This window comes from Diabrotica undecimpunctata, chromosome 2, assembly GCF_040954645.1.
Source record: "Diabrotica undecimpunctata isolate CICGRU chromosome 2, icDiaUnde3, whole genome shotgun sequence".
Taxonomy (NCBI): domain Eukaryota; kingdom Metazoa; phylum Arthropoda; class Insecta; order Coleoptera; family Chrysomelidae; genus Diabrotica; species Diabrotica undecimpunctata.
In genome coordinates this window covers 27,101,984-27,117,423 of record NC_092804.1, presented here as the reverse complement: position 1 = coordinate 27,117,423, position 15,440 = coordinate 27,101,984, and the positions used below count along the sequence as shown (strand labels likewise).

General features: G+C 36.0%; 2 long non-coding RNA genes across 3 annotated transcripts in view; one reads left to right on the top strand and one right to left on the bottom strand.

Annotated features, from left to right (window-relative positions):
* LOC140434367 (uncharacterized) overlaps positions 1-15,440 on the bottom strand; it is a 1,119,986-nt gene that overhangs the window by 690,510 nt on the left and 414,036 nt on the right. The window contains exon 3 of the long non-coding RNA XR_011950047.1: positions 13,418-13,461. This is a non-coding gene — a long non-coding RNA (uncharacterized lncRNA). The remainder of the gene's footprint in view (positions 1-13,417; positions 13,462-15,440) is intronic.
* Positions 1-15,440, top strand: part of LOC140434368 (uncharacterized) — a 237,591-nt gene that overhangs the window by 50,616 nt on the left and 171,535 nt on the right. The window lies entirely within an intron of this gene.

The window sequence follows — 15,440 nt, the reverse complement described above, 5'->3', positions numbered from 1 at the left end:
CCCGACCAAGCACTTAGCAAAATGTAATATTATATATCACTAATAGGACTGGAGTACTGCGGACAACAAAAATTATAACAGGCAGCTTCCTTACTGGACATGCGACAGCCAAAAGACACCTGCATACAATGGGACTGTTTCGTTGAGATTAATTGCCAACTTTATAGCAAAGAACTTAAAAGAGTCAACCATATCTGGCATAACTGCGAGGTAATAGATCGTAGGCGGCCAGAAATCATTTTTTAATGACTCCAAAAGTACCTTTACAAGCTTGTACAGGATTCTGGAATTCTGGAATGGGTATAATGAATAAATATAAGATGTTAAATATGCCGATTGGTTACACTATGATCAGATTATCACAGAAGGCTACCGAAAGAAAAAAAATTGTCCCCTTGCAAATAAAATTTTTTGAAATATTTTTCCACTTTAACTAATACCACCATAACACCACCTAGTTAATCTAATAAGAAATCTCTACGATAAAAACTTCAAAAGCCAAAGTTAAAGTACACGGAATATATTCAAATGCATTCAAAACAAAAAAAGGAACTAGACAGGGCTGTATACTTTCACCATTATTATACAACATATTATATTCTGAATATACAATATTCTGAATAATAAGGAATGTACTAGACGAATGAGATGGAAAAATCGCTATGGGAGGCAGAAAAATCAGTAACCACCGATACACAGATGACATCTTTATACTACAAGAGAAGGAAAGAATTCGGACTTCAGATCAACACCGGAAAAACAAAACCGCTATCGTAGACAGGAATATTTCTACCTCACATACACCAAGTAGGGAATTTCGAAGTAGGAGATACATTTGTATACTTGGGCTCCTTGATAACGAACAAGCTCCTCAGAAACCAAACGCAGACTATCAATGGTCCGAATCGCAGCAGCTTAATTAATAAAAATATAGAAAGACCAAACAATAACAAGAAACACTAAGCTGAGTTCGTCAATGCCCTTATTTTCCCATTGCTACATACGCAGCTAAAACATGAACTTAAAAAACCGATAGAAGTTCAATTAAAGCCTTCGAGATGTGGGTCTACAGAAGAATTCCACGCGTATACTGGACAGAACACAGAACACCTGTTAATATAGGAAGAGCTTAATATAAAAGAGAAGCTATTAAAAGAAACCGAGCATACCTAAATTACTTCGGCCACATAGCTAGTAGAATAGGTACTACGTACCTATTGATAGTCCGAAGACCAAGAGAAAGATCTCCAACAAGATGTGCAGACCAAATGAACACTCTGGGGGGAAAATCCCTAAATGAAACCATCCATATGGCACGGAATCGCAACCAATGGAGACAGGAGACAGTGTCGCCACGTCCTCAATAAGAGCTCGAGAAATAAGGAGGGAAGCATTTTGCAGACATAATTAGAATTTATGTATCTCTCTCTCAATACCAATTATAAATTACTTTGTTATTTATAGTCCTTCCTTACTTTGTTACTAACCATGTTCCTAGACTAGAAGTAAAAAAATTACCTGGGATCGAAGTGCAATCTCAAAGAGTTAGTTTACTTTAATCAACGATACTAAGAGTTTTTCATAATTTTTCCCAAAAGTTCAAAATTATGCATGCTTGAAGCAAACTTCGAAAACTACAAAAAACACATATGCAAACGTAATTTTATTCACTCACTCTAAAAATGTAAACACCACAACTTCACAGTAAATTAGTTCTGTATTCATTATTTTTATCTGAAGGAAATAGAAATTTTCCATCATTTGATTTGCAGTCTGCATTTTAATAAGACAGAGTTATGTCTACTCATTCTAATTAAAATAATGCCTATGTTTTAATATTTATGTTGGCAGAAATAACAATACATGCATTTAAAAGTCTTTCATCACGTAGTGCCCCAGACAATATGACCTTTGTAAGGGATAGTACTTATAAAAAATGTTTTTTAAAAATATGAAATTCTCTACTTTAGTAAAAATTTAAATAGGGAAATATTAACAAATAAGTTATAAAGGAATAGATAAAAAACTTTGCGCAGTCTACTGAAGGAATGGTACAATATGTATTGTATAGGTATAATTCAATACCTCATTGTATATAGCAGTTTACAGTGAGAAAGGAATCGGTAAATGAAAGAACAATATAATCGAAAAAAGACATTTTGAACTAAGATATCCAAGCTAAAATACTTATATTACATTAACGAATCAGTGTCCCGATCTGACACTGTACTGTGGAGCTCTATACTCAGTAAAACTTCTCTCCTGAGTGGAGAAGTACTCTCCCCCGACATGGCGAGTGGCAACGGTTAATAGGGAATGTTTTGTGATATACGATACCTAAGGTGCGAAAAAGCTATACCTAGATACATGCTCGCAGATCATCTAAAAACAAAGAGGCAGCTATGCAGTGGCGCACCCAGGGGGGGTTTGGGGCTTAAACCCCCCCCAGGACCCTATTCCACCACTGTTACTCACACATGTTAAGCACTCAAAATGGAGGTAACATCATAAAAAAAATTCGGTGACCAACCAAAACCCCCCAGAGGCAAATTCTAGGTGCGCTACTGCAGCTATGGTTAAATTTGACAATGAGAATCCTACAGGTTACAGGCGAACCTTGAGTATAATATAACAGCTTCGATGAAACTTCCTGTTGCTATTTGATGATTCGATCTCGCCTAGTTACACTAGCCCTAGATATACCAGGTCTAAGGAAACGGTCTATCGGGTATTGGCAGAAATCTTGTATATAACAGATCTACCGAAATCCTGATGACTTGTATAATAAAATATACAATAAGCCAATTGGCTGCAGTCTGATCGGTGTAAAAGATACTTTCTCCAGAAGAAAACCGCCAACGATCTTGTAATAGAAGAAGTGGAAATTTCTACCGAAAGAGATAAAAGGCATATTACAGAAGCCTGTGAAGATGTAATTTCTCTGTGATGAAGATAAGTCAGCGGTAGTTAATAAGCTCATTAGCTGTTGCAATAAAAAAACAGATAATTTCTTAGCGGATGTGAGACAAATTCCCACAATACTGTAACACAGACACAAATGCAACCTATTAGAAAATTTGTCCTTAATAAATCAATAGACCATCAATAAATTATCTAAAAAGAGCACTCCAATGACGTTGGAGGGCATAAAAAACCAAACCTTGAATTTATAGAAACCAAAGAGAAATCCAACTACTAAGCAACTACTAAGAACGAGAGAAATGAAGACCCTACAATCAATTACTGACAAAACACTTAGAGATAGAGTGACGACCAACATAATCAGGACCCTGTGTAACATCCAAGACGTTCTAAAATGGTCTAAAGTCAAAAAAAGAGCATGGAGAGACCCAGTGGCGCACCCAGAATTTGTCTTAGGGGGGGGTTTTGAAATTTTTTTATGCTACCTCCATGTTGAGTCCCTACAATTTGGGTTTTAGTTAAATTTAAAGTACTAAAGATAGCAGTTCCAAAGATTCAGGTATCTATTATCCTACCTACCAACTAAAACCACCCTCTCTTACTTATGCGCAGTTGACTGTCGCACGTACCGTACTCTGAAAGTGGGATGGTCACTGTAAGGCTGACGACATTTTTGGAACACTCCCTTCTCTTATCTAGATCTTATCTATTGTTCTGAAGCTATTTTCTTGTGGCATTTTAAAGTAATTACTATTTTAATGGGAATAAGCCAAAATTGAAGGTTAAAATAAGGTTATTGGCGTTTGACATTAATCGAACTTGTAAATACAATACATTTTGAAGACGGCTATCGTCGTATTCCCGTTCTCCTCCGGGAATCCTCTCGGTGCAAGGCATGCTCCTTCTCCAAACCTGTCGATTCCATCGCTCTTCTAATTCCTTCATTTCAAGAGCGTCGAGGTCTACCTCTTTTTTTCTTCCAGGGTGCTTCGATTTGTGAAGTTTTTGGGGCCAACGTTTGTCAGACATTCTCAATTGATGTCCAAACCATTTTGAATCTCTTCTTTCTATTCTGTCAATGACCGTTTCTGTAGCATTCATGTTATTTCTTATAGATTCGTTAGTCTTCCTTTCCTGCCTTGATATTCTAGCACTTCTTCTCAAATAATCCATTTCAACTGTCAACAATCTTCTCTTCAGGTCTGCATTAATTGTCCATACTTCAGAGCCATAGAACAAAGAACTGATTCAACCATGGTTTGCCCTATTCTTTTTTTTTGTTCCTTTTGGAAATGTGGTGATCCCACCATAAGGAGTTCAGACATCCTACAATTTTACGTCCCTGATTACTTCGTGTTTAATTTCGGTTTCTCCCAAGCCGTTCTTAGCAATGAGTGGATCTAAATATTTAAATTTTTTCACTTGTTTGATTTCCACGTCCTCGTCTATCAACACTTCAAACCTTGCATCTGAACTGATAATTAAGTAAATATTCTGTTTTCTTCATGCTGACTTGTAACCCCCATTTTAAATATTCTCTCTATAGACACTTTATCATAAATTCTAGATCATAAGAATCTTGAGCTAGGATGACTTGGTCATCCGCAAAGTTTAGGGAGAACAGTACGTCATTTCCTATGGGGATTCCAATTCCCTGGCAGTGGTTTTTCCAATTTTGGACGGCTGCCTCAATATATAAATTAAACAGTAAGGGTGACATACTGCATCCTTGTTTTAGTCCTTTAGTTTCTTTTATTGGCTCTGATAGTCTATATCCGATTTTTAGGTAAGTAGTGTTATCCCTGTATAGTTCTGTGATTATTCCTAAAAGGTATGGACTAATGTCGAGTTGTTGTTAAGCTTGCCACAATTTAAGTCTGGGAACTGTATTATACACCTTTTCTAGGTCGATGAAGGCTAGATGTACTTCTGTACCAACCGCTATTCTTTTTTATATTAATTGTTGGAGTATAAACAAGTTATCAGTGCAAGATCAAAGATCAAAAATTCAAACGTCAATAAACTTATTTTAACCTTCAATTGCGACTTATTCCCATTAAAATAGTAATTAGATCTTATCTCTGTCATTAGCCCGGTTGGTGTTTCTCTTCTTCTTCTTTCGTTTTAATGACGGCTTGGATGTAATTGTGAACACTATTCCATCCCTCCGTATTTCCCGTCATCTTTACGATCATCTCTTACAGTCACAGGGTTCATACCTATTTCTTTATACATTCTGTTTATCTCCACTGTACATCTATTACACTCCAGCATTGTGTGAGTGATGCGAAATTCTAAATGAGATAAAAACTAGAAAGATGGAATACTTGGGGCACATTGTGAGAGGTGAAAAGTACGAACTTTTAAGAAATATCATGCAGGGCAAAATTAAGGGCAAAAGAAGTGTGGGAAGAAGAAAAATATCGTGGCTTCGTAATCTACGTGAATGGTTCGGGTGTAGTTCGATTGAACTTTTTAGGCGCGCTGCTAACAAAGTCGCAGTGGCCATGATGATTTCCAATCTCCGCTAGGAGTGGCACGAGAAGAAGAAGAATTGTGTGAGTAACAGTGTCGGAATATTCGCAGTATAGGCATTTATCTGCATCTGTCTTTCTGAACCTATGAAGATACGCACTAAAACAGACAATCTACCCAGTCCCTTAGGCTCGGGATCAGCATCTTTGTCCACTGAGCAACATCTTCCTTGTTGTTCCACTCTTCTTGCCATTTTTCCATTGATCTTTCCCTTTCTTTTTTTTATAGCTGTTGTCAAATGCTTTCTTCTCCCATAGAGATGTCTCTTTTCTTTTCTACTGCTCTAACACATGCAGAGGAACACAACCCGTGATAGTCCACAAGGCCGCCGCAGATACAGTCCTGTAGGCGCATACTACTCGCAACAGACTCGTTCTGTCTAATTTTTTATAAGCCTAATATTAGGTATCTATATCTAAATATAATGAAAAATATTATTAATTATTGCGTATTTATACAATAATTATTGTGTTCTACATATTTAAAGTGGTAATTTAATTATTCAATCAGCGTTTTGGATTTTTTGTATTGTGTGTGAAAGACAAGTTACATTTTTCTACTATTCTTTATATATTGTTTACTTTATATGCCCTGGGGGGGGGGGTTTAACCCCCAAAACCCCCCCCCCCCCCCTGGGTGCGCCACAGGAGAGACCACGTTGATAGAATGGGTGATATTATACCCTAGAATAACAGAGACACATGTGTTGGGTTGTTCTCTGATTATACTTACAAAGATTATAAAGGAAGATAAACTGAACAGTATCAGGCTACCCAGATGACTTCCCAAACGCTGTTATGAAAGTTGGACATCGAAATCCTAACTTAGGCTACAACGTTGAAAAAACAAGACATTGTATTAAAATAAGAAGAATGGAATGACTTGATATGATAATCAAACTTATTTGAGTGCTGTCGTCTTTGGGGTACCTTTAGGGGCTCGCCTTATCTTCACATATGGCATAATAATATCTTCCTACGCTACTATGTTGCCGGATTGTAAAAATGCATAAAATAAACTTGAATTAGGTAGAGGCGTGAACAAAGAAGAACAAGGAAAATATCGTAAAACATATTAAGATAGGACGTCTGAGGTGGCTACGGCATGTAATGCGGATGTATTAAAATGACCCATCTAGAAAAACGCTTCTTGATAGACCCATTGGTCAGAGAAGAAGAGAAAGATCCAGAACAAGGTTCCTTGATAACATCGATTAAGACATGGGAACTATAGGAATACGTGCTTGGCGGAGAAATTCAATGGATAGGGACGACTGGAGAGAAATTCTTAAGGAGATTAGGACTCACGCAGGGTTGTAAAGTCAGAATGATGATGATGAGAACAAAAAGAAGAAGAACAACAAGAAGAAAAGCATGACTTGCTTTTTAAATATTTTCACCTTCATTGATATTACATTTTGATCTTTCTATACCTACTTATTACGAATGATGGATCTCTGACCTGCTGCTAACTCCTGAGTGTTGGCAAACTCTTACTGGTAACTTACTCTCTCTTTCAGTCTTGGTAATCAGATCTTGCTACATTCTATTGATGTGTTTGCTAAATAATTTGCTTCATTAGTGTGATGAGGGCTGTTTCCTTAATCTTCCTCTTTTTACTATCTGTTCCTTTCATAATTATTCATGTATCTTTACATCTGTCTATGTATTTATTGCTTCAACTGTATTTGCATATCTGAGATCTATCAAAGTCTATGTTTTTACTTCATAATTAAGATTCATACTCATTTATTCTAATTCTTAGTGGTCTTGAAGTTTCTCCCAGGAAAACAATTGAGGAAAACTAATTCCGAATTGGAAATCGAAACGTAGAAACAAAATAAAACATTTAATTATCATTAACCATCTCCGTTTCGCAGATGACATTGTCCTTATCACAGATAATTTAAGAGAGCCATAGATATGTTAAATGAATTGGACTTTGCTTGACCAAAACCAGGTTTATGACAAATATGCCCCCCAATAGACAAAGACAAAGTGGTAATACTGGTGGAGAAATATACGTATTTGGGTCATGAAATAAGAATCAGCAGGGATAACCAAACATGCGAAATCCAAAGACGAATTACTCTAGCGTGGGCAGCCTTTGGAAAACTGCGAGACACACTTAGGGCCAACATACCAATTAGCTTCAAAGAAAAGTATTTGACCAATGCGTATTACCGATCATGACCTATGGGGCGGAAACTATGACTTTAACCAAGACTACGGCTTCAAAATTGAGAGTGGCACAAAGACGAATGGAACGGTATATGATGGGAGTGAAGTTCTGGGACCGAATAAGAAAAGGGCCATAGCGAGAATGCACGACTCACGATCAATGAGCAAAATTACAAATTGGAGGCCAAGAGCAGACAAACGTAGTAGTGGAAAACCATCTACACGTTGGGCTGACGACATCAGGCGTATCACCAAAAATTGGCAACAAAGAGCACAAACTCGTAAACAATGGAGGAGTTTAAGTAAGGCCTATGTCAGCAGTGGACGTGATAAATGAAGGCTGGATGATGATAATGATGATGATGATGATAATGATGATGATGATGATGATAATCAATGGTGGTTTGATCCAATTTAAAAATATCTGTGTTAAACATGTCACAATAAAATAGTTTCAGAACTCAAAATCTGGAAAGATATGAAATAAGTATAAGAACCACAGCAAACAAAAAAAAATAAAATAATACAGAACTCTTTGAGAAGAAATTAGAAAAAAAAATTTACTGCAATGACAAAAGAATAGATAGAATTAACGACATATTAAGAGAAATAGCAGCAGGTAAATACCATAGTACTTATTAAAATAATCTAAGAGTCAAACAGACAAATTTTATTGTTACAAAACCACTTGCTGTCACAAGTAAAAAGGGTAATAAATCATTCTCATCATTACAGTACCAGAAATAAGCGATGTTTTTAAAGAAAATACGGAATTATATGTTGCCTTGTGATAATGAGATACTTGAGGCCACAAATGCAGCACGTTTAAAGCCTATTAAACTATTGAACTATTGAATAAATACTTGTTTGGAAAGCACAGAGTGCTAAAGAACTAGGTGACTGTGCCACAGTACCAGTGTACAAAAAGAAAGAATAGCTCCAAGAATTTACAATCTATAAGCGATAAAACTACTTGGTGATACAGCCTATATCAACAACAAATATCAGCTTATAGAAAAATGTATGAAAAATACATATATACGGATTCATTAATTTTGATGAAGCATATGATCGAATTCCTCCACATATTTTGTGGACCTGACTAAAAAAGAAGATTTTGAAAATGTGAAGATATGCCATAGCCATGCTAGTAACAACTATATAGTGTTCGGGTAGGAGTAGGAAAGACTGATATGTTTCATGCGAAAGTATAATTTCATCAGGGCTCAATGTTTAGTCCTTTTTTATCATCATTAAATAGTATTGGATCAAATAAAAGGGAGAATGTCCACGACATTCCTGAGTGCTTCATGTGCGCTGATAATGTCATATTACTAGGAAATACTTAAGCGAGCTAAAACAAAGATTAGAACAATGAAGGCAAGGTATTGAGTTAAAGGATTTAGCACTAGGTAGGATACAAACAGAATGTTTAGGGTAATATTTTGAATATAGAGTTTACTGTTACAAAGAAGATGGTAACTTTGATTTAAATGGCGAAATTATTATGAAAAATAAGAGTTTTGAATGCGGTACTAGAGAGTAATAGGATAAAGAATGAAGTGATTTCAGTAGAGTTAGAGGGGATCGAACGAGGAAGTGGAAACATTTTAGGAAGATCTAGAAAATGTAATAAGACTAGCGCCTACCACATAACCTAACCATGTACAATTTGAATGCTAAGTTATGATATAAACTGGAAGAAAACGAAATTACAGTGAACCCCTATGGACTAGGAAAAAAATGAAAGGGATGAAACGTTTTTAGGTTTCTTGATGCCAAATGGCCCCTTTGCAATGAATAACTTTTTCTTCCAGTCAGTCCAGATGTAGTGACCAAAAATGAAATCGATTTTGTCGATACTAAAAACAAAAAGATGGTTCATGACATAAGAGTCCCTAACCCATTCATTCCCAGAATTCCCTAGTTATTTTTTTAGTTACTAAAATTCTTATCTGACGCAATGGCAGCCTTGCAACTCTAGTTGCCACAACGTTATTATCATTCCAGCGAAATAGCAAAACAGCGGCGCTCCTGGGAGATGCGGGGGGTGTGCACCCAAATTTTTTTTATGCTACCTCCGTTTTGAGTCCTCCATTTAGGTTTTGGTTTAATTTAAAGTACTAAAGATAGCAGTGCTAAATATTCAGGTATCTGTTATCCTGGCTACCAACTAAAACCACCCTCTCCTACTTGTGTGCGCAGTTGACTGTGGCACGTACCGTACTCCGAAAGTGGGATGGCTGCTGTAAGGCTGACGACATTTTTGGAACACTCTCTTCTCCTATTTAGATCTTATCTCTGTCGTTCGTCCGGTTAATGTTTCTTCTTCTCTCTTTTTAATTACTGTTTGGAAGTAATTGTACACACTATTCCATCTCTCCTTACTTCCCGTCATCTTCACAATCATCTCTCTTGCAGTCACAGGCTTCATACATATTTCTCTATACATTCTGTTTCTCTCCACTGTACATCTATTACACTCTAGCATTGTGTGAGTAAAAGTGTCGGAATATTCACAGTATAGGCATTTATCTCTATCTGTCTTTATAAACCTATGAAGATACACCCTAAAACAGAAATCTACTTAGTCCCTTAAACTCGGGATCAGCATCTTGGTCCACTGAGCAACATCTTCCGTGTCCATTCTTCTTGCCATCTTTCTTCTTTTTTTTATAGCTGTTGTCAAATGCTCTATTCTCTCATAGAGATGTCTCCTTTCTGCTGCTAATACATGCTATACGCACAAGGCCGCTGCAGATACAGTCCTGTAGGCGCATGCTACTAGCAACAGTTCTGTCTACTCTTATCATGAGCCTAATATTAGGTATCTATATCTAAATATAATGAAAAATATTAATTTAAATCGTGAACTGTATTTTAAATAACAATTTGTAAACAAATTAAATTTATAATAAAATGACCAAGCGGCGTTGCTTTGGAGCCATATAGTTTCTTCTTCTATTTGAATGTTCTTATAAATAAACATCAAAGCTAACCCATTTACTATCTTCGCTAATACAATTTCTTAAATAAGTCTTTATTACTTTCAGGGATGAAAATGACCTTTCACATGTACGGGTGGTTATAGGTAATTTAATTATTAAATTAGCGTTTTGGATTTTTTGTATTGTGTGTCAAAGACAAGTTAAATTGTCTTACTATTCTCTACATATTTTTTACATTATTTGCCCTGGAGAGGGGAAAGTTAACCCCCAAAACCCCCCTGGGTGCGCCACTGTAGCAAAAGATCACTAGACGAAGAAGTAGCCGCATAGCACGTCACCTCTCTGTTTTTCTCTTCCTCAGTCTCATTGCGCCGTTTCAGCGATTTCAGCATTTCAGCGATTCACGCAATGTTCCTGTGCTTCCAATTTCTCTAGAACTCAATTCTTGCAACAATACAACCGATGTAAAAAGATTGTCAAATGAAGTCTATTTTCTTTTTTCAATTGCATGTGATCAATTAGACCTAGATCAACATCATCCCCTTGCCCTAGACAAGTTTGAGGAAGGCTAGTAGAAGAGCCGCAATACGGTTCGACATGATGGATGTAACCCGAAGGAACAGCAGCTACCCACAGTTTGTACCCAAATCTAATGGGTTTACCCCTATAAATTATTTACTTCCATGTCTCGCGTAAAAAGGAATCATAATCTCATAGATGCTTACAGTGGGACCAGGAGTAATTTGCTTTGCTTGAATGCAGAATTAAGCATATCAAACAAAAGGCGAATTTTGTATATAAGATCAGTACCGTTATTGGACTGATTATCGGCGAGTTGAATAAAACTCATAAGTTCGACAAAACGATTTCGTCTCAAATGATAGGTACAAACTGTCGTTTTGTCGAATTTGTTAGCAGTAATTCCATCCTACTAATTTACCTGCACTATACGAATTAGACAGTTGGAGAGGCAGAGAGCGACATAGAATAGGCCACCGATACAAATCCCTCATCAAAAACATCTATGAGCATGATACAGCTTGTGTAAGACTTAATGAGGGTACTAAGGCCTTTCGTTAGAGGCATTCGATAACGAGACGATATGTCTCGTAAATTGTTTACAATTTTGCTAGAATACGCCTTTAAGACTCGTTAAGCCAACTTCTCTTTAATATAATAATAGACGAAGTAATACAAGCAGTACGTAAAGGAGGTCATGGCTACAGAATGGGGAACAAAGAAATTCAAATATTATGTTATGCAGACGATGCCGCATTACTCGCCGGGACAGAAGACAAGCTCCAAAGATTAACACACATCTTCAATACTACAGCCAAGAAATACAATATGATAATATCAGCAGAAAAAACCAAATATATGACAACATCTAAATACCCACTACGATGTAAAATTGAAATTGATGGGAAAATAATAAAACAGAAAGCAAGGAGTAGATATTTGGGAATAGATATAACTAGTTACGGAGATGTTGAAGAAGAAGTACGACAACAAAGCTTAAAAGCAAGTTAAGCGGCGGGATCTTTCAATGACAGAATCTAGAAGAACAAACACCTAAGACAACACACAAAGACAAGAATCTATAAAGCAGCAATTCGACCTATATACATATGTGAAATAACAGAGATGAAAATACTCCAACGAATATCAGGAAAAAGTCTGTTGGATAGGGAGAGAAGCGAAAACATAAGAAGTACATGCAATATAGAAGACATAAATGGATGGGTGACAAAACGGAAACAGGAGTGGAACGAACACATTAGTAGAATGGCAGAGGATAGAATAATACGAAAAGCACGAGATAAGTCACCAAATGGACGAAGAAGTATTGACAGACCAAGAAAAAGATGGTGCGACAATTTAAAAAATTTAGGAGGCTAATATTGAAGAAGAAACAACAGGCTTTAAAGCCTACTTACAATAAGAAAGAATGAAAAGAAATGATCTAGGTTTACATATGACATCATTCTCATTCCGAATCCTCCAAGAGCTTCAATTGCCACAAAAAGAGTGGGTCTTAAAATAAATTATTCATTAACACAGTTTATGACCAATTTAGTTCACAGCAAAAATATCTCATTTTAAGACAGGGACATCGAGTCAGCTGATTCCTACAATTTGGGCAATGAGATCAGAATAAGTACAAACAATTAAAGGTTCGAGCTGAACAGAAGAATAAACCTAGCTTGGGATGCATTGAGACCCCGAATACAAGATGACAGAAACAGAGGTTCACGCCCGATGAGATGGACTGATCACATAAAAAGAGTGACTACAAATTGAATTCAGATAGTACAAAATCGGATGAAGTAGAAAAGTATACAAGAAGCCAATGTCCAGCGATAAACGTGTAGGCTGTATGATGATGAGAGTGGAATAGATGAAATATATAGATGTATGTGCTGTATTATATGATGAAACATTCCGATAAAAGTGTGGCCCCTTTTGTTAAAGAGAAGAGAAAACCTGGTTGGAGGGAGTTACATAAGACACGTATGGTGAAATGTATATGACATGATGGAATACTACATGGAAAATCATAACACGAAAACTTTCTTACTTTTTGTATAGAATTAATAAGTGCTGAATCGTTTTTCCGTGGTCTTTTCTCCTTCGTATTCTTCCTTTGATATTTTAAATACTCTCTTCACCTATATCTTTTTCATATTCTGGACAACGCTATGTGGTGAGCCAAACCTTAAATATTTATCTACAATGTAGCATAAAATAAAAATTTTAGTATCTTTTATTACCATAATAATTACTTATACAACAAAAATCATTGTTTTTACACGATTATAAACAACCACTCACCTCTTGTAATAGATCCGTAGCTCTGCTTAAAACTGAGATTGAAACTGAAACAAAAAGAAAGGAAATATTGTTATTTACAAAATAAGATCCTTTGTAAAATAAAACAATAGTTTCAGTAAAGTTAAGATACTGTTCAATATTCACCACAGTTATCATTAGTGTTTGTAGTCTTAGTGATATAGTGTAAAATGTGGAAGACATATATCAGCAATATATACAAAAATAAAGGCGACAGAAAAGATTGTAAGAACTACCGAGGGCTTAGTGTAACTAACTCAATCTGTAGAGTCTAAGGGAAGATAATTAAAAGAGGAATTGAAGATTGCTGGGAAGACGCTGAAGATCAGAGGGGCTTTCGTACTGGTCGTTCTTGTATAGACAATGTGTTCTGCCTAAAACAAACAATAGAAAAGCGTTTGGAACATAATATGGAGACACACATGGTATTTATTGATCTTTAAAAAGCGTATGACAGTGTCCCATTAGCCAAGCTATGGCAGGTGCTAGAAGACAAGAATATTCCACCGATTTACATTAATGCTGTAAGGGAGTTGTACGATGATATGACGAGTGTAATAAAGATTGGACAAAAAGTGACAAAAAAGATAAAAGTGACCAAAGGACTTCGCCTAGGCTGCTGCATTGCACCTACACTCTTTAAGATTTATTTGGAGGGGGTTTTGGATATTTGGAAAAGAAAATGTGAACCTATGGGTGTTAAAATTGGAGACCATACACTGTACAGCTTGCATTTTGCTGATGACCAAGTAATACTTGCAGAAAATCAAGATGATATCCACTACATGTTACGAAAAATAGATGAAGAATATACTAAGTGGGGCTTATCAATTAATCCATCAAAAACAGAGTACGTAGTAGTGGAAGGTGAAGGAAAGCACTTAGAACTAGGAAGCAAACAAATTCAAAATACTGATAGCTATAAATATCTCGGTGTAAACGTTACAAACAATGGTCGGAATACAAAAGAAATAGCTACTAGAATTGTTCAAGGAAATTCAGCAATACGTCAACTGAATAGTATACTTTGGAATAACCACATCACCCGAAACACAAAAATTAGGATATACAAAAGTATCATAGAAAGCATTGCTACATATGGTTCAGAGCTTTGGGTAATAAATAAAAATGACGCATCCAAAATAAAAGCAATGGAAATGAATTATTGGAGAAGATGTTGCCAACTCACTAGAAGAGATAGAGTAAGGAATACTGAAATCATAGAGCGTATGGGCATAGACATTGACGTCCTGGAAACTATAGAATGCAAAAGGCTGAAATGGTATGGCCATGTAGAAAGGATGAATGATCAACGATGGCCAAAGAGAATGTTACAGTGGATCCCCACCAACCGCAGGAAAAAGGGAAGACCAAGTAGATCGTGGAGACAAGAAGTAAAAGATGCAATGGAAGATAGGGGTCTACAAGTAGATGACTGGAACGATAGCAAGCGTTGGAAGCTAGGTTGCGAGAAACGGCGGCAGCTGTAATAAACTCGTTATATATATATATATATATATATATATATATATATATATATATATATATATATATATATATATATAGACATTTTTTGATAGATAGATTTTGTTTTGTATATTAGGTCTAATATATCGACCATTTATATTCAAGATAACATGTTTCTTCTGGAATTTGATCTGGCCCTACTGCTTTTTTATATCAGGTTTAATAAACTTTGACTTTTAAAAGTAAAGGCTTGATTTTTTCTTGTTATATTTTTATATAAGTAAGGGGTGCGTGCATTTTTGTTGTTTGTAATTTACTCCGTTTTATTGACAGTCATTTTCAGGCCGTTTTTGAGGCAATTGATTGAAGGCTGGACAGTTGAACTTGAGCTTCAATTATTTCTTTTATTATTTACTTTATTGAATATGTTTGAAAAAATAAGGAAGATTCCTAGAAGTCGAAACGTCGAAACGAAAATGCGAAGAAAAAAGTTTTTCTGTAATATAGAACGCAAAAAATACTACAAAAAGTTCTAAAC